At 37.7% G+C, this 20677-nt stretch overlaps 1 long non-coding RNA gene across 2 annotated transcripts in view; it reads right to left on the reverse strand.

The window, feature by feature from the left end:
• Positions 1–2397: 2397 nt before the first annotated feature.
• LOC106961987 (uncharacterized) overlaps positions 2398–20677 on the reverse strand; it is a 28089-nt gene continuing 9809 nt past the window's right edge. Inside the window, exons 3-5 of one of the 2 annotated variants that reach the window (XR_001427874.1) lie at positions 4617–4836; positions 3578–3639; positions 2398–3433 (exon numbers count right to left, since the gene is read on the reverse strand). This is a non-coding gene — a long non-coding RNA (uncharacterized LOC106961987). Of the gene's footprint in view, positions 3640–4616; positions 4837–20677 lie in introns of both variants that reach the window. The other variant, XR_001427873.1, reaches the window with a different exon arrangement.

Consider the following 20677-nt stretch of genomic DNA (forward strand, 5'->3'; position numbering starts at 1 on the left):
TTACCTGCTGCTAACTTCTCATTGGGAGCTACGGTTATTTATTACATTATAAACCTGAATGTGTCTGTGGTGAAGTCGGCCTACTGGACCTGAGACGAACATTGAAGGGTTTCATTTCTAAATGAACTCAGTGTTTCGGCTGTTTTGCAGTTTTTTTTGGATGTTTGTTCCAGATTTGTGGTGCATAGAAGCTGAAACTAAAAAACACAGCAGATTTTCTTAAAGGTTCAGAGTTTAGTCTGCAACTTAAATTAGATATTTTACAATAATTGATAAACAGGAACTCTTTGGGTAATAACGACTAACTTTTGGTGAAGAAATGGTCTTAAAATTAAACTAATTGGTAAAAGTTGATTTGTAGTTACATTAATCCTTACATAACTGATATTAATAATATAATATGAGGGAGAAATGAGACAGAGGTGGGAATATAGCGGGCTGTCCTCCATTTCTTATGGTTAAAATAAAGATTAGTCAATGAAAGGTTCAGATGTTGGTCCTGATTCAGTGACCACAGCTTTATCTAATATTTATTATACATTCATAAGTTGTTTTTCATGGAGCAGTACAGAGCACGATTTGTCACACATTGCAAAGTATGAGTTGCTTGGTTAGAGTTTAATTCTGGCAGCTGGAGGTTCTCCGTTCCTCAACAAATCGTCTGACTGAATGAGAAATACAAAACAGAAGTGAGTGTGCAATTTAATTAGCACTGTTGGCTGGGAGAGTGTCTGGATTCAGACGGTAATTAGATGTTCCCTTACATTCATTACAAATGTCTTTCCAGCAGCATAAAAATGAAATTATGAATTATTAAGATGCAAAAAGTGCATCAATCTTTAGTATTAAGTTAGCAAAACAAGTTTCAAATAAATTATTTAGAAATATGGAGCTTGATGCCACGAGCAAATCTAAAACTTTTAAGAAGACATAGTCAGACACATTTAAAGAAAAAATAAAATAGTTTGAAAACGTTCCTTAATTATTAGATTAATTATTGACAGGTATATTGACTGCTGTAAAGTAAAAAAAGTCCACTTCACATTGGTTCTATTTTTGCTTTTTTATAAAATCAAACCAGTTTTATTATCAGTCACCTGACGAAACACAAGCTGCTATTTTCAGAGGATGATTTTATAAATTTGGGGAAGAAAAAGTTGTCCAAACTAACCTGTTTGAAAACTGAATTGTAAACATCAGATGCTTTTGGTAGCAACATCAAGGTCTCACAACTGTTATATGGTAAAACAACTGCACAAATTGCACTTACAAAAATGAATTTGCTTAAAAAAACTCATGTTTATCTCTAAAATGTTTTAGCGCTGTGAGGCGGTCTATCGGCTGTACTGAAAACAGCGCATTTCACAAAACTGCTACAGAAAGACTTTTTTCACATCGAGTCACATGATCAACAACCGGATGTTACTACTGGTGGAAATGATGAAGACGACGACAGGAAGTGGTTTGAGGACGATGAAGGTGTGGTATGTTTTTAATAACTTGTATAACGAGAACACTGCAATTTTGAAATTGTGTTTTTATAACTTTAGTATAACTTCAGTAATATTATTACTTAATATTAAGTAAGTACTACTTATTAAGTAAGTATTAAACTTACTTAATATGTGTAAGTTTTGCACATATTTGTAGTTGAAACACGACTTATGATTCTTTAACTTTGCTGTGGAGGAATTCTGGATTAATTGTTGCTCGTAGTTCAATAATGTCTCCTTTGCAGATATCATCTCTCACTTCCATTCAGTGGAGTTCCTAAACCTTAGAAATGGCTTTGAAACCTTTTCCAGACTGAAATGTCACTGGACTCCTCATCTGTTCTCCACATTCTTTAGCTTGGAGTATGATTTGTTCCTTTTTCATATCTGTTTGCCTACTTCATGTTGTTGTACAGCTGCTACTCAAGGAAATGCTTGATGATTCAGGTCTACCGTTAATCAGCTTTGTGAAAACCACCAGATGAACTCTTGAGGCTTCTCTACATACATTTATACACCAAATATACCTTAATGTGTGTCAACATGCACAGTGGAAACTGTATTGCCTCTAACGCAGAAGCTAACATGGACTGTCTTCTGATCTTCACTCTTTGGGATTCAGCCAATCAGTGCCAAGAAGAATTAATGGTGGTTTCTGATTGGCTGCTTTGGAAACGCCAGTAAATTTAACATCGAGTCCAAAGCTGGATTTTCTTTTTTTATTTTACAAAAAACCCCATGAATTGGCAACATTTCTACATATAATTTGGAGTTAATTCCACAGGTGACTACCAAACTGAACTTACAGAAGGTCTGCTGTTCTCAGGTCATTTTGGATTCAACATTAGTTTGATAATCTGAAACATGGAAGTGTGACAAAAACAAAAAATAGCATAAAACCAGCGAGGAGGAAAAATTCCTTTAATTCTATAGAAACAATCTGTTTTCAACCCCAGGCAACATTTAGCCACTAAACATCCCATAATACACTTAATAAACACCGCTTGGTGTTAAATTAGTGTCTTTAGGTTTTGGACATTATCAAACATATGAATCCCCGTTGTTCAAATTTCATATGTAACTGCATTAAAACTCCATTAATTTTCCTCATAGTTTACTAATATTCCTCACCATTTCATTCAAAAGTAAACGTGTCCCAAGGAGAATATCAGTCCATTAATAAGGTCTGCATTAAATCCTCAGCACTAATATAGTTTGTTCATGACACACACACGATCTGTGAATAGAAATTCATCCTGTCACAACAACAGTTTGGTATTTCTGCTTTCATCGTTTGCACATCGTCCATATGTGCTCAGTGAGGTAGATTCTGCATTAGCTGTCCCTTTCTGAGCGGCTGGGATGCAGCCTCCGTACCCCGGGGGGAAAGCGTCCGATCCGGATGCTTTCCCCGTCCCGCCCTGCAGTCCTGCGCCGCCATGTGAGGCGCAGTGAAAACGCTCCCTCCCCCTCCCCAACCAGCGACATGGCATTTGCACTGCTGAGGAGAATGTGAGCTAATGAAAGTGTAAAGCCTGTGTTCACTAGAGTATAAAATTCACATTTGGCGAAGACCGGCTGTGCAATCTGATATTATGAGCCCTGCTGCAGAGAACAGGGGGCTGGAAAAGACAAAAAAAATCACAGCGAGAGAAACACAGGAGAGGAACACGCTACCAGAGCTCATTTTTGTCAAATTATTTCATTTGCAGAACGGTTGAGTTTTCATTATCGTCATTTCGATGATGTTACGGAGAAATGTCCAACGATCTGGAGAAAGGCGCGGAGTTAAAAACTCACAGAAACAGCAACTTGGCGGCCTTAATGAAAAGCAAAGCAAAGTGAAAGAGACGAACAGAACGTAAGGTACCGTACGCCGCCATCTTGTTTCTTGTGTACACAGCAGAGAGCAGCCGCTTGCCCTGTTAAATGGAGGTTTGCTGCAGACAGAAATGAGGTCAGAGGCGGCGTAAAGACGTGACGCAAACAACCGAAGGGGGAGAAAAAAAACCTCTGGGTTACGACAGAAAATCTGAAAGAGATTATGGAACATTTAGCTTTGAAAATACAAAGTAAATACCTACAAGCTTCTTGTGGATTCCTTTTAGCGTCCTCGTGACTCGGCTGCTTTTTCGCCACTTCCTCCCTGAAATTAAAGCAGAATCTTTAATTCTGGATCAGGAGACGGTGGTTTGGTTCCAGCAGTCGGAGGAGTCTGTTGTTCAGCTACTAGCTGCACTCCCGTCAGGTCAAAAGTTCAAGCACATTAACACCGGCTGACCTATTTTCTGCAGTGAACTTTGGAATCCGTCCCTCGTCTTTTTCCCCTCGGTTTATCCGCTCCTCTATCCAGCTGGATAAGTCGCTAAAGACGTTCCAGAATACATAAATGCGACTTTTTCTATTTAAAGGACATAAAAACGCAGAGTACCAATTGAACCTGAAGTGACTCGTAAAAAGCTCTGATTGTTTCTCATCACTGCAACTTCAGAATTACATATAATCTTAAGAGATATTGCATTTTATACATGAATACTTTATACTGAAGCACGGTTGTTTCTCGAACCGTCACAAAACAATACGTGTAAATGTGTGGCAATATTACTTTCCAGATTCCTTCCTGATCACTCATACCTCCACACTATGTTTTGAGTGACCTAAACATAAAATGTATAATTTTTCAATGATCAAACTACAGATTTTTCTCTTCCTTTTGTTGCTAACGTTACCATCAGAACTGCTTTGAAGTTCAGCCAAACTTTATTTAACCTTGGGAATACGCGGTTACACACATTCGGAGCTCTAACGCTTAAATTTCAGCCTTTTGCAGACCGTCATTATGATTCACCATTAGTCACCACCAGAAGAAGATGAGAGGGCGGATAGAAGCTGAGGTCAGAAGTCAGATGTTTGTCAGCAGCAGAACATGATCCGTGCTGCGGGTGAGCCAGTCGAGCATCCTGATGAGCAAAGGTTGGCAATTATCATCAGGCAAATGGAGCCCTACCTACATGATTGCATGCTATTGTGTTTCTGCAGAGCTGCGCAGAGACAGCGTGGAAAATATAAACTCTGGCCATTAGCTTGGATTCATTTTTTTATTATATTTGGAGGAATACGCACCAAGCATTGGGTAGGAAAGTTCAGTCAGAGTGTATGTAGGGCAGCGTGTGCTGCAGAGCGGCGGCCCTTCAGCTGTAGGCCAGCGTCTCTCTAAAGACGTCCAACTTTCTTTGGTTTTAGTCCGAATGGTCGTATTCCCGTTATATAACCAGGTGAAGCCGAGTCTGGTCACTGCGGGCGATCGGACTTGTTTACTCGGATTAGCATGAGGTGCAGCCCACTGTAAAGAGCACAGACAGGACAAATAATGTCATTAGAGGTGAAAAATAGAAATGCAGCGTTACAAAACAGCCTGGATACAATTTGCATGTTATCTGCATCGGAAACGTCCTGCTCCTCCTCACTGGTTAACTCTAATCATGTCCAGTGTTTCAGCACAGAGTCGCATTATCAAGTCATCTCAGTTTATTAAGCATCTCATTGTAAAACAGGCAAAAATCCTTGACAAATTCTGAAATTATAACTTCACAAAGTAAAACTGCTGATGCTTTATTCAGATCTAGTTTAGAGCATCTTCTGCGATTTTAAACTTAGCATTAAAACAAGAGTGAAAAATAAACATATCCACAGCAAATGTGGAAAAATAAAAATGAAAGAAATCCATCTAAAACAGTATAGAAATGTATCCATAATTAAAAGTAAAAAATGGGAATATATATTCATAACATGATGAAATTAAGTTTAAATTTAAAGATTAGTTTATTTGTGGTTAGTTGCAGTTTCAAATGAGTGTTTTCTGTTTTAACTTGTGAGCTTTGCTTTATCTTATATTTTATGTCCAATATGAACACAAGGTATTTATATTTTTATACTTTAGGAGAATTTTAAATGAGTTCAGAGTGTTATTAATTGTAATTGACAAGTTAAATCCATGCACCGTCGTTGAATTATGTTTTCAAAATATTTTTTACACAAATTTGACACTAAAATATTAACTTAACATTGACATACAAGTATTTTCAAATCCAAGCAAAAATAAAATATTTTTTAATCTATTGGATAAAATAAAATAAATATCAACGTTCTGAGAATTTTCAGGTAATTTTTTTCTCTCGGGTTTTTGACATTTTGGAATGAAATGGCAAAAATAAATTCAATTCCAACTCTGCTCATTTTCTGTCACAAAAATATTTAAAAATGTAAGATCACAAGACAGAGGTTAGAAATCAGACAGAGAAACATAATAAAATGATTTAAATGAACAAATAAGGTAAATATTGATCGTAATCAAAAGTGAGAAAAAAAATCAACTGTAGAGAAAACGCAACTTTAGAAATGTAATCATGTGGATTAGTGAGGAAATACCGTATAAGAAATGTGAAATTATTAGAATAAAATGTGAAGATAATAAACTGTAAACCTGAATAATAATAAAATCTGGAATTTTAAATAGCAATATTCTTAAAACATAAACCGATACATTCCTTTATAAACAACTTAAAAAGAAATAAAATATTAATAAATTATAAATGTTGCGAGAACTTAAATAAAAATAATAGACTACAAGAGAAACTGAATTGCATGTTTATTTTTGCTTTACTAAACATTTCTTCATGAATTATTGCAGCAGTTTTATAGACTGTTTCCTGATGCTGCTCTGACCTTACATTTATTTATAAATGCAGCTTGTGGACACGCTGCGCACTTGAATGTCACCTTGCATTAAACATTTATCTTCAAGGCAGAAGAAAAAGAAACTCAAATGGAGAAGGAAAAATGCACATTTGTGTTTTTTATTCTTCCCCATCTCTAAACTCTGAGTTTGTCCTTCGGTGTTGGAGTGTTGAGTCGCCATGAGGTCACAGACAAAGTTGTGCTGAACGCGGCGGCAGAGGAGCAACGATCGCACAAATCAAATCCACCTGTGGATGTTTCTCTGCCGCGGGTTCTGGGGACCAGAGAAGGTAAAGCACTCAGAGGGCGGCGTGTTGCATTTCAGCCGGCAGACAGCTGCTCTGCGTTTTCCCCAGCAGGACGTTCTCTGACTCCGGTGCTTTCCCGGCCTCGTTCGCCATACCAACGACGGCTCTGGCCCTGCGCCGTGTTTGGACTAGACCAGAGATTCTACAGGTGGACACCTTTAAAAATCCACCTTTGGCATTTGGCTCCAAACTGTCATTGTGGAGAAAGAGCAGGTCATGGAGAAGCATGGCTGCTGAGCGGCGTGGAATGTGGAGTAAAACGAGCGGCGCCAGCTTAGGTTATGTATGCTGTGATTTGCAAAACTGTCAGCTCTGATTTTTCTGCCGGGCGAACTTTGAAATTTGTTAAAAAAAATTAAAAATCAAGAAGAAGAAAGGCATTTTTATTATTTAAATATACCTGAGTTACACAGCAACAAGCCACAGAAGATCAAATACAGAATATTGAAAAAAAAAAAACATTCAGCACAGATGAAATACACCTAAAATCTTCAAAATTTACATTTTATCTTTTTTGTTTTAAAACAAAAATAAAAACACAACTGAATTAAATCCATCATGTTCAAATTAAACAAAACTGATAACTAAAAGCAATTATGTGTGTATATAGAAATGAAATGTATCATGACTGGTATTTCAGTCGTTTGCAATAAACTTTATTAGTGCACATCTGCTTTTCTATAAAATATAAAATAACATTTATGTTTTCACAGTAAAGTATTTTAAGTAAAAAAGAGCAGATCTTTTTTACTTAGTTCTTCCTTTAGCAGAACTGTTTGTTTCATGAGTCTCATTAATTATTAATGTGCTCTAGCATGTGGCCTAGATTCAAACTTGATACATTTTCCTGTAATTTTTCTGTTTTTTGCAGCTGTTCAGACATTTACCGTGACCTTTGTGATGCGTTGGTCCCGGGGTCGGCAGATCGGACCCACGTTTGTGTTTCTACTTTTTAAATTTGCGGGTATCAGGAGGCGGTTCGGCTCGCGGCTTCTCGCCGGCGCCCGGTTTGTTCGGTAGACGGCACACTCGCTCCACATTAAAATCAGCAGAGGCCTAATGGCGGCACTCGGTTATGACACAACCAAAGCAGAGTGTGTGTGTGTGTGTGTGTGTTGGGGGCGCTGTGCAGACAAGCTGACCGAGCACTCACCTCTCCCCAAACACTTTTATTTATTTATTTCCACTCTGGATTAAAGAGCTTTTGTGGCGCTAACCTACATAGCAGCCTGGCGCTGCAGCCAACTCGTCGTCCACCTTGATACAGATCCGATGACAGAATCCTCAGAAATAAAGACAATGGCGTCTCCGTCAGCCTGTTGGCCCACATACTTACTGAAAATCACTCATTAAACTCCATTGAGCTTCTCCACTCGAGCACACTATGCTTTAGTGGAAAACTTGGGCGCCTATTGAGAAGTGAATTACTTCCATATCATGAACGAACACTGTCAGATACAATTCATTCTCCTGGTTTGTTTGTGGCGAACAGTGATTCTCAGTCAGATTTGATTTCCTTTAACATTCAGCGGGGTTTTATCAGCTGTGAACGAGATCGCAGCTCAAACTTTTTAAAAGTTTCATGTTGCTGTTGCCCGAAGTCGTCGCTTCTTTATGCGACGCATGAATCCGGATTTTATGTAAAGTCTGGAGTTTGTGTTGGGGAAAACTTTATGTCTGTCTGGGAATTTTTTTATTTATTTTTTAGTTTTGTAGAAACAGGAAATGAATGTGAGTAGCACACATACAAATCACCACACAAAACATAATTAAAAATACATGGACTGAGGGCAAAGGCTGTATGTATTTCTGCTGCTTAAAATTCGAGTTATTCCTAAGGTATGTCTGGGGGAATTTTGACAGGAATACATATTATATTTGTTGTTATATAATTTTTTGCTGAGTTTTGCAAAGTCCAAGCAGAAAATCTGAGGTCCTAAAACATAAGTTCAAGTGTTTTTCATTTTATTATTACAAATTATCCAATTTCAAATTACAGTCAAAAATTTGTTTTAAAATGTTATGTTGCAATATTTTTACCTCTGGTCTCCATTTTACCAACAATGTATTTTTCTTGCTATGTAAATACAGCCCTGAATTATGAGAAAGTTATATCCAAAATAAATATATTTTAGAAAAATCATAATTTAAGTCAGCAATGCTTAGTTGTTTATGGTGAAACAAATAGATTTTTGAGCAAAGGGGTAAACTGTATAGGACTTCTTCTAATTTTAATTCAAAACTTTTGTTTAAATCAACATGTTCATTTTAAATTGTAAATGAAGGAAATAAATTCTTTATGCTGCTTCATATTTGAGTGCTCCGGTTTATTTTTTCATGTTTGCACAGATTACGCTCACAGGTGTTTATTAATGAAGCATGAAAGCGTTCAACATTTTTACCTCTGTTCAAAATGTAGCCATGAATAATCAGACAGTTCTGATTATTCATCAGAACTGTCTGATAAAAACATTGTTTAAAAATACATTTCTAGTAATAATTTAAGGTCCTTTTTTTGGAACTTCTCCTTTTCACTCAAAACTTTAGTTTACATCAACATACATGTTCATATTAAACTGTAAATGAATTAAATATTAATGGTTGATATTTGGGTGTCCTGTTTATTTCTTTCATGAACGCTCTAAGCTGTTTGTTACTGAGGCATGAAATCATTTGTCATTTTTCAATATTTTTAAGTCTGGTCTCTTGCTATATAAACACAGCCCTGAATAACCAGTCAGTTTTATCTAAAGTAACATTTTCACTTAAAAATCTACTTTTTGATCATGATTTAAATCACTAATTAGTTACTTAGAGAGAAGGGGTAGAATATATAGGATGTTTATCTTCCAACTATTTTTCATTCAAAACTTTTGTCTATATATTCATATTAGACTGTAAAAGAATGAAGCTAATAAATAAGTACAGTTCTGCATTACTGCTAGATAATTGGATGACTTCTTTTTTCAAGAAGAGTCAGACATCCTGCACAGATTTCGCCTAGAGGTGTTTGTTAATGAAGTGTGAAAGTGTTCAGAAGGGAAAAACTTTCTGAATTCAGTCAGTCAGTCCCTGATGATGTCACGCCAATGCATGGCGGCTCGGTTTGGAGACGATGCCACGGTCCCGGCTCGACACGCAGAGAGGTGAAAGGTCGGCTCGCAGCCCGTCTCCTTCACGGCCGCTTGCCTCCGTGGTGTCGGCCGTTTAAAGCTCTCAGGGGACGGAGACGCTGTCCACGCAGGTCCCCTGTCCTGCTGCCACATCACATGTTCCCGCATCGTCCAGAGGTCACAGAGGGGTCGCTGTGGAATATGACTGTCTCCAGTGGCGGGCAATGTAGGACTGTCCTGATTGATGGCTCTAATTTAAAATAGGAGGCTCGCTGGCGCCCTGCTGATGGCGTCCAGTCAAACTCTGCATCCCAAAGCAGGACACACAGATCAAACCGCCTGTTTCTGAGTGCATAAGTATTTTTAATGGATCAGGAAGAGGAGACAGAGATAAGCAAAAGAGGCAGAAGTGGTGAGATGTGTGGGAAGCAGAAAATGACCCAGACGCCTACAGCAGCGTTTTTCATGTCAACAGGTACGAAGAAGCAACAGAAACGAGCCGAGCGGCGAAACAGAAAGGTTCAGCGCGGTCAACGCGGTGCGGTCAGATTCAGTCGATCTTTCACCAGGGCAGCGGCCATGATGAACTCGACGTGAACTCGCTTGTATCTGTGGGAGCAGAGCAGACGAGCCGCGTGATTGGACGAGGCCGCTGCTCCGTATTCAGGAGATTATTGAAGCTAAATTCAGGGATTCATCTGCACTCCAAAAACACTCCGACCCCCCAACCCACCGAGCTGCGTTCAACAAATCTAAACGTTTAAAGGCTTTTTAAATATCACATTAATTCACCCAAATTCTGCCAGCTGGATTCTGAAAAAGAAAGGTTTATTTGTTTATTAGTAATGTTTTGTTTTTATTACATTCATAAAAACATTTCCAGAAATAAACCATAAAACATTCAGGTTATGTTTAAGAATAAAGCTGGAAATTAAACCATTATTGAACAGCTGCAGGATTTTAAATCAGATGGGTCTTCTGTTTTAATAATTTGATAAAATTATAAATATTATCTGATTTTAAAGCAGCAAATTAAGTTTACATATGGATAATTAAGGTAAAAAAAATAGTGAAGCTTTTCAAAAGCATTTTTTACTGTTTTTACAAAAAAAGAAAATTTTTGTAATTGCTTAAATAGAAAAAAAGAGCAAATAATTTTAAATATTTTGTGATCCAGTTATTCAGAAAAAAAAAAATATAAAAACATTTTCAAATTAAAATAGTGTATGTACTTTTTATGTATCGTTCTTTGATAACTAAGTAATAATTTGTACATGTGTAGATAGCGGTTACATATATATTTAATATCTATTTTTAAAATCTGTACATTTGTTATGTACAATAAAAGTTATTGTATATTTTTACAATGTTTACTATGATACATTTTATTTTCTGCTTTTTGCACTGTACATTTTATTCTAAATATTAAAAAATTATTTAACAGATTTTAAACATCTAGAATTGTGTGAAATTGAGACTTTAGTGTCCAAAACGTCTATTTCTCAAAAGGAAATCATAAAAATATTCATTACTTATGTACCATTTAAATATGTTAATATTTGCATGGATGTAGATACTGGTTACATATTGAACATTTTACTATAAATATCTTTAGATTTTACAAAAAAAATCATATATACCAAGTGTAGTCAATGTGATTATATAAATAAATAGTAAATCTGTTTTATATTTTATCAGTTATTTCAGAGGTTTATGAAACTGACTCAGGCTGATGTTTCAGGTTGGTACGACCTCTGGTTCACCTCGAGTTTTTGGGGCGATTTTAACCTAAAAACCTCCGGATCCCTTGGCGACGACGTCAGACTCGTCCGGGTTCACAGAGAGTTTACGGTTGGCGATTTGTGAGACGGCGTTGGCGAACTGATGAAGGTGGCGGCCATGATGGCGGAGCGGAGTCAGCGGTTCCCGCCTCCTGCCACACTAACCCCTGCCTGAACTCGCGATGCGTCTATCCCACAGGCCCTTTCCTCACCCCCAAACTGTCACATGCTTTCCGATCGCCGGTCCCATCCACGGCCGCCCCCTCCCACAGCCGCCCAACCGCTCCGCTTCGTGCTTTTACTCCCAACTGGGTGAAATGCTTTCACTCCATGTTCTGTCTCTCCACTTTTTATTCCTGCAGACTGATGGTCTAACCTGTACAAGAAAATTAGGGTCTCTGAAAAAAACCAAAACAAAAAAAAAAACAGAATTCTGACTAGGAATAGAATCAGAATTATAAGAAAAGAGACGGAAATTTGAGATTAAAAATTCTGAGATTAAAATTAGAGTTCTGACATGAAAGTCCAAATCCTGAGGAAAAAAAATGGAATTCTGAGATTAAAGTCATAATTCAGATTTTTAAGTCAGAATTGTGAGAAATAAAGTCAGAATTTTGAGATCAAAGTCAGAACTCTAAAAAAAAAAACATTTTATTTTTATTAGTTTTTTTTTTTTTTTTTTTTACCAGTGCCCCTAATCCTCTCCATACTAACCCCCCTCTGATACAAACATTGTGAAGTTAGTCTGGGATTACAAGAAGACTCGTGAAAAAAATGTGACAGCCTAAATCCCTGGAAATACCCAGTGGCACTAGAACAAGATTCTACATCTACCAACATAATTTCAATTTGAGTAACATTTGTAAGATGTCCTACTTTCTAGATCAAAAGATAGTGACGCTCTTATCATGTTACAGTATTTTTAATTGATTGTTTTGAACCTTTCAGCGTTGCTTCATTTTTAAATTAAATCCCACTTCTGCTGTGTGTTCGGTTCATCTGAGCTGCCCACGTCCGACTGATGAGAACTGACTGAGCTCACACTGTTCGTCAGCGGGATTTGTCTCTCAGGAGTTTAATCGAAATGCAACTCGGGGCTGCAGTGTCGGCGCTCCACCAGAGCCGATGGGGGCGCTGCAGCTTCACCGTGGAGCAGCTCGTAATGAGGCCTTTTAGGTCAGTTTCTCCTAAGCTGGGTTTAGCATGAGGCAACAGCTGGCGCTAGTTTATAGATGGTGAGACGGAGGGGGGTTACATGCAATCCTCCCCCTTCACTTTTCTGTTAATCTCAGATCTCTGACCCTTTAACGAAGCCTCCAGTCACAGTTGTGGCAGATTGAATAGAAGAAATTACAGCACTGGGCCCGGGTTAAACCTTCCTAACGCGTCCCGAACTCGGACCTGTCCATCCGTATTTCTGGTCCAATATTTCTTAAAATCTTCATCCCAGTCTTGGAAACGGGAACCTGTTGCACTTTGTATTTAGCTTCACAGGAATGTGGTGAGTAGGGCAATAAATTAACTCATAAAACATTTCACGGTTTGCATGGTTTTGTCTAAAATTTTACATTTTAGTTATTTTTATCAGTGTAAAAATCTCTTGTTAAATTATTCATACTGCTAAAACATAAAGCTCAGTTTTTGTTTGTGGGATTTTATTTGATAGACCAAGAAAAAGTTTGAATAAGTGAGATTAAAACGTTGCAGAATCGCTTCCCAGCTGATTCTGGGAAATGCAACTCGGGGCTGCATTTCCCAGCCCCGAGCTGCTGGAGAAACTGTGCATTTCTCCAGCAGCTGGGATTATTTAGAAAACTGTTGCTCATTCTTGTTGCAGTCTTACCACAGACTCTTAATTCAATTTAGATTGCTGTTGCCTTGCTAAAAGGTTTCCCAGCATCCTTAAAAAGTCTTCAATTTGTGTTTCTAAAGTTAAGGCCTTAAAATGTCTCAAATTCATTAGAAAATGTAAATTGGCCTCAAATATGTTAATTATTGGTTTTAAATTTTGAGGTGACAGGACAATTTAATGCCTTTCTTGTGCAAATTGTCTTTCAGGAAAACCTTTGAGTCACACTCTGCCAGTTGAGGCTACCGCTAACTAGCTACTAATATACTAGTGCTAGTTAGCTAGCTTGTTTGTGACTACCAAGCGGCAAATGTAGATTTATCACTGCTTTGCTGGATGATGTTGATCACTGACACTCGTTCACTTCTGTCGCAAAACTCATGATGCTATATTCATCTAAACTAAATGTTTGAACATCTTTATTGTTACACTTTTCTTAAATTTTGTTCAAATCGGCCAACAAAAGGTATTAAGTTGGTCAAACTTGCACAAAGTTATTTGGTCTTCATGATGATGTTTATTCTCTAATGTTCTCTTTATAAAACACCTAAACTTATGCTGAGATTAAATTACACAGTTTGTTAACTGTGTGACTTCTGAATATTTATTTACATATATTATAAATGTAAATAGCATTAATAAATTATTTATCATTTTCTGTACACTTCAAAATTGTGCTTTTCTTTGTGCTGGCCCATCACTTAAAATAAAATACATTGTAGGTGTTGGAAGAAATGTGTCAAAAGCAACCTGAATGTTATTTTTTTTGTTTCAATCTGAACGTCCCATTTCCGATCTTTACACTCTTCCAAAAATCCGATTTGTACCACTTCCAATAACCAAATACACATCCGATAGTTTCCGGAGCGACTGCAGTCTGAAAGGTTTATTTAGCTTTTACGTCATCGGATATGCGTGTTTTGATGAAAGAGTCTGAAGAAAAGGTTCAAAGTGTTCTGTGACATTCTGAAATTATGAAGGAAGTCTGAGTCAGTGAAGTGCATCACATCACAATCACTCCACTCTTGGTTCCGACTCCACATCCAAACAGATCCTCTACAGTCAACCCTCCACAGCTGCTATTAGCTCTGCTTTCTTTTCTTGGCTTCCTCCGTCTCGTGATTTCATGACAATAGTATTGGCTTATGTTGCTCAAACTGTAAACTGTTCACACACAAGTCTCACATTTAATTAGGAGTATGAATTCAAAATAAAAAAAATAAATAAAACTGATTTCATAAAACAATCTGACTTGCTGTGAACAGAGCTGCGGGTCTGAATACTTTCAACAAAGCAGCAGATTCCCCAACAGTTCCACCTCCAGTCTCTGTGAGACTGGTTGATAAATGGCTCCACTTTTTCAAAGTGTCACAGACAAATCTGAGTGGAAATCAGCCTTTGTTGCTTGGCGGGAGCAGCAGGTTTGGAGCACAGCACATGAAACATGAGAGACAGCAGACCGCATATGTTTTAAACGCATAAACTCTCCACAAACGGCAGCCGTCTGCATTAGAACTGTGAGAATCTCATTTCAAATCAGACTTTGGAAAAATATTCCCTCACATCTGGAATTTCAGTGGGATAAAAACGGGAAGCGGCGAAAATGTTGAGTCTTTACATCTTGATACTTTACAGGTGATGAGTTACTTTGTCAAAACTGGATTACAAAATGTCGTCAGTGTGAAAATGATAAAAGAATTACTTTCTCTTGAAAAATTCTTTAATTTTAAACCTCAACCATCTCCTAAAAAGCTTGTTTCCACATCAATAATCACTATTCTACTTTGAAATATAAAAAAAAAATAAGTATAAATAATGGAATTAGATTTACAAATTTAAGAATTAAATTCAAATACAATTTGAGTTTCTGAGTCCATCAAGTTTGCAACAGAGCTGACCTCCTTTTCCCAGAGTTTGTGAAATTTAAAAAGCTTTTTCTGGGAGTTTTTCTGGTTCTTTTGCTGCTGCATCTGCTACTCCTCTCCTTGCTTACATTTTGTTAGAAATAAATAAAACATAAGTGCAATCGGACAAATGGAAAAACAACTCTTCTCAGGACATTTCTACAACTGTATTTTTAGCCAGCTCTTATTTCCACACATTATTTACTCCTCTAGAGTTTGTGCAGCCATCACAGAAATGGAGGGAGAAAGTGTTTTGAAATCACCTCGGTGTACCTTCCATTAGCAGCACATGATTTTTCCCTGCATCCAGAATATTTATTTTCCTGCTGGGCTCGTTTTTCCTGCTCCTATCTGTTACTTTTACTCCACGTCTTTGGTCGGATGGAGGCATCGGTACAAGCATCTCTTAAATAAATGATGCCCTGAAACATTTTAAACGGTTCAAAAAACACTAAAATGGAAAGATTTAAATTCGTGACGGTGAATCCAGCGAAGCCATGAATAGAACGACTCAGTGCGTGAGCAGAGACGTCCTCTGTACTGCACTGTGATGGACTAAGACTGGAGCCTTCAGAGCCACATAAAGACAATTACAAAGTCAGATTTCTATCACCTGAAGAACATTTCCAGGATCTAGAAAAACTCATCCATGGGTTTATCTTGAGTCACACTGTTTACTAATACAGCGTCTTCACAGGTCTGCCTAAGATAATCAAACCTCCAACTGCAGCTGATCCAAAACGCTGCTGCTGGCGTTCTGACTAAAACCAGGAGGATAGAGAACATCACCCAGTTCTACAGGCTCCCTGTAGCTCAGAGAACAGACTTTAAAATACTGTTAGTTTATAAATCACTGAACAGCTTAGCAACCTTCCAGAACCTCTCAGGTCTTCTGGTTCTGCTGTGCATCAGAACCAGAACCAAACAGCATTCAGCTTCTATGCACCACAAATCTAGAGCAAACTTCCTAAAAACTGCAAAACAGCCAAAACACTGAGTTACTTTAAGTCAAGACCAAAAACCCACTTTATAAAGTTGATATTAATTCATAATAAATGGAACATTGATCAACATTTATGCTATTGATGACTGACAAAATACATTGATTATTGATCGTTTCATAGCTGGTTACTATGATGTTTTAATGATGTAAAGCACTTTGTTGGTGAAATATTCTGCAGAAATCAACTTGACTTATTAAGACGTCAGCATGCTTTTCTGAACCTCAGCCTGCTCTCAGTTTTTTACTATTTTTGGTTTTCAACATTAATTCTGGTGCAGCAATGAGCATAAATCAAAGAAATACCCAGAATAGAAGTGCATTGTGAGACCGATGTGGCAGTGATGGTAAATTACCAGCCGCCTCATGGGCCCTGCTTCGTATCCAACATGTCAATCAGTCCAGGAGAAACACAGGCAGAGTCTAACTGGAGTAACTGGGACATGTCAGTTCAGCCCAGCAGTATTTGACCGTGGGGGCCGGCAGCTATGTGGAAAAAAAAAAGATCCATCTCTGATCGTGGGCTGTGTTCAGCTCTGGGAATGACCTGAAGGGATGCTGTTGACTGCCAAATCCAACACAAACTGTCTGAAAGCACACAGAGCACCTTTAATCTCTCCTCACTCTCAGCCAGTCTGCTCCCATCAGGAGCACGGCACAAAAAGAGGAGCTCAGGGGGACGAGCTGTGCTCCTGCGGGCCCTCGCCTGCGTTAAGCACATTCAGAACTCATCTTTTTAGTCGGTGCCTCTCCTGTCCCCGGCTGCATAATGCCACATCAATGCCGCAGCAGGGAGGAGGCACCACACGAATGTAAACACTGAAGACGCAGCACAAAGGCGGCATGAATAAGGTGAGACGTGTCATCCTGATTAGATGTAATAAAAAAGACGAAGAAAAGGGCGAAAAATGTGGTTAGAAGGAGAGACAGAGAGGGAGTTTAGAGCGAATTGTTGTCACTTAAATGGCATCGTGGGCATAAGTCAGGCTTTGGGGAGGGCCACCCTCTGAATGGCTCCTGTATGGTGGGTCCAGTGGGAGAGCCGGACTGGGAGCAGCGGGTAGCCGGCAGAGCCTCCCCGACTTTAATCCTCCAGTCTGAGCGGGAGAGGCAGGAGGAATTAGATTCTTCACAGTTGTTACTGCGGCGGTGGGAACCTGCTGCTGCTGCTCTTTCTGCGAGTCATAAAGTATTCAGTCGGCTCTTCTCCACTGCTTGACACTTTGTTTTTGCCCCGGCTGCTTACTGTTCGCACTGATTGAAAGACTTGCTGTTTTTCACTGAAATGCAGCAAAGCCCTCAAGCTGTGAGCGGCTAAAACCCGTTAAGATGGGGGAGACCGGTGGGAGCGGCCGCTCTCAGCATGGAGGTACAGTAACTGGATCGCAGCTACAACTACTGGGAATTGTTTTTCCCCTGCTCGCATTTAAACATGAGAATAAATCTAAATAACTAGAATATGTCAGGAGAAACTGTAGAGAAGAGAAACGCAGCCACACTGATCTCCTTCACACTCCAAAACAATCTCAATTTTTCAAAAATCCTAAACAAAAACACAAAATCTCACCAAAAATGTTTTGTCTAGTTTCTAGTGTAAATATCTTGGCAGACTTTAAACAACACAAAAGTAATTTAAAGGTAACTTTTCTGCAGTCATAGGAGCTTGTTTTAGGTTCTACTTCTTGCTGAAAACTTCTGAGTTTGTTTTGTCTTATTTCAACTGCACTAAAATATTTGAATTTGAAACTAAACAAAAAACATTTTTTGGTCATTTTTTGTGATTTGGTGGTATAATTTTTCTAGCAATAATTCTTTACTACGTTAGCATCAATCAAATACTTATGCTGAACAAGTATTGATATTATAGATATTTTTAAAAGAAAACAGACTGAAATAAAGTAAAACAAAAACCAGGCTGATGAATGAAGAACAAATAAATGAACCAAACTGCAGACCCAGAAAATAAATTCACACAAAAATATGTATAAATGGAACAAAAACATAAACTGTAATTTTTCAAAATATGTAAAACATTAAAAATACCAATTCAGTCAAATGAAGGGCAACTATTTTGTTTAAAAAGTAGGCTTCTTTATGAATCATGTTTCTGTTATAATGTATGATGAAGGCTGGACTTTATTTCTTCTAGCAGAATCTCTTCACCAAATGTAGGAAAATGGTTGTGGTTCTTTGAAAAGCTCCAACAAGGTGAAATCCCGCTCTGAGTCACAGAACCGCATTACTTTCACTGAAACATTGCCACTGATGAAAAGCGACATTGAAACCGATGAACAAAAATACAGAGTAAAGCTACATAAATAATGAAGCAGCTGAAACTTTCCAGGGCTCATCTTAGGACGGCTAACTTTAAATGTGTAATATGAATAAAGTGCAATGCTCCTCCTCGTTCTAATCTCTGTTTTAAAGCACAGAGCGCTTCAGGGCGCACAGCGGCGAAGGACAGCTCCTCACCCGCTGCTCTCTGTGTCTAGACGCCACGTTGGGGGCTAATCGAAGAGATCAAACAGATTTAACACTTTGCTAATACAGATCAAAGACTTAACCAGCCCATATGTGGCAAAGGGAGGAGTGAGAAATTAATTGGGGACAGATGAGAACAAATGCAGGAACAGGAACCAAGAAAAAAAGATTAAAAAATAAACATTTCTTCAGCCATGTATCCCAGAAAAACACAATATCAGGTATTTGTCACCATTTGTCTAAGTGCTCTGACTTATGTGCAAAAAGGAGGTGTTGAATTACTTATGATGACAAAGTATTTGCACTTGTACGCTCTCCGTCACCCACCACCAGTTTGCAGCTGAACCCTGGGACTCTGATACCAATCAGGACGTCTGAACCGTCAGAGCTGCATCATCAACCTGCAGCGCTCCTGTAATCAAACAGCAGCTCAGACGTGGATGTAGAAAGAGCAATAACCAAGTCATCAGACCACAGCCTTCAGTGAAAAGGTGAAAGCTGGGTTGTGATATAATCCAGAGACATGTGTTTGTCTTGAGAGAAACTGGAAGCTCTAATTATGCCTGTTAAAGTCAGAGGGTTAAAAATTATCACAACAAAAAGGTCTTCAGAAAAAGAGCTAAAATATGTTCTGTATTTTCTCAGAATGCACTGCAAAAACACACTGGCAGATTAATTCAGTCATAACATGGGAAAAATGTCTTGTTTGAAATAATCTGCTTGTGGAACTAGTCATTTTTAATCAATAACAAATTATTATTTACTTAATACAAACTTCTATATCTTGCTGAAAAGTTACTTCTAAGTTTGCCATATTCCAAGTGTGCTTAGATATTGGCACTAGAAACTAGACCAAACATGCTTGGTAAGATTTTGTGTTTTTGCAGTGTGCAGCTGATTATATTATACTAAACACTATCCTACATGCCAGCTCAGAAAACAAGACCAAAAGCTACAGGTACATCTCAGTAAATTAAAAAGATTCATTCATCATTTTTAATTTCTCTGAAAACTATATCTAATTATTAAAGACCAGATTTTAACAGGATTTTACCCCAGAAATGTGGGTCAGGTCTAAAAGTGTTCACATAATGTTCTGTACATTCAAATCCAATTCATATCAAAAACACTTTATTGATCCCAGAGAAAAATTAAATATTATTGTAACTCGTATCAATTCAAGGTTCTTCAAATAGTTGTAGAAAGGGATTTCTGTGGGCAGAAATTATCTCCTAAAATAAAAATACAACCACATTCATACCAACTGAACGTAAATAAAATACTTGATAAACCAACAGCTTTTAAAATAAGGTACTTTGATCACGTACTATTTGACGGAGTTGATAAAGGTTAATATTGAAGTTGGTCCAATCATTGAGAGCAGCAAAAATGAAACAAGGATTTTGCGTAATAAGTTCTAATCATTGGAGAATATTGATGAGTGAGTGAAGGTATGGAGGGGAATTACCAATCAGCTCTATAGATGAATCTATACTAATTTATGAACGTCGTGTTCATCAACAAATAGTGCAGTCTAGAAAATCATTTCAGATATTATTAATACACTAAGCCCTAACTTAGAAATATGTGTATTCTTAAACACTTTAATCTGTATCATTTTTTTTTATTTTAGTATCAACTGAGATAGTTTCATACAAACCAGAAGCTGCATTTCCATTATAAATGTGCACAAAACTTTTTCAAGTTTGCAATTAAAATAATAGATATTTGAGATACGCAAATTTCAACTAAAAAAAACAAAAAACTCTTTCTAAACTTTATCGAAAAAATGTAATCTTTTTCAAAATTAGCACATTTTCATTAAGCAAATTTGTTTTTGCAATTCCAAGTTACGTGGAGACAGAGATACTGTGATGTAAGCAGCCAAATAAAGATAGTTTTATTTATACAGCACTTTTTCAGCAACAAGGCAGTTCAAAGTGCTTTTCATGAATTAGAAGAAAAACAAAAACACCACAAGCACAATAAAAGAAAAACTACACTTTAAAAT

Source organism: Poecilia latipinna, unplaced genomic scaffold, assembly GCF_001443285.1.
Source record: "Poecilia latipinna isolate Pla-1442-1.1 unplaced genomic scaffold, P_latipinna-1.0 Scaffold1358, whole genome shotgun sequence".
NCBI classification, from domain to species: domain Eukaryota; kingdom Metazoa; phylum Chordata; class Actinopteri; order Cyprinodontiformes; family Poeciliidae; genus Poecilia; species Poecilia latipinna.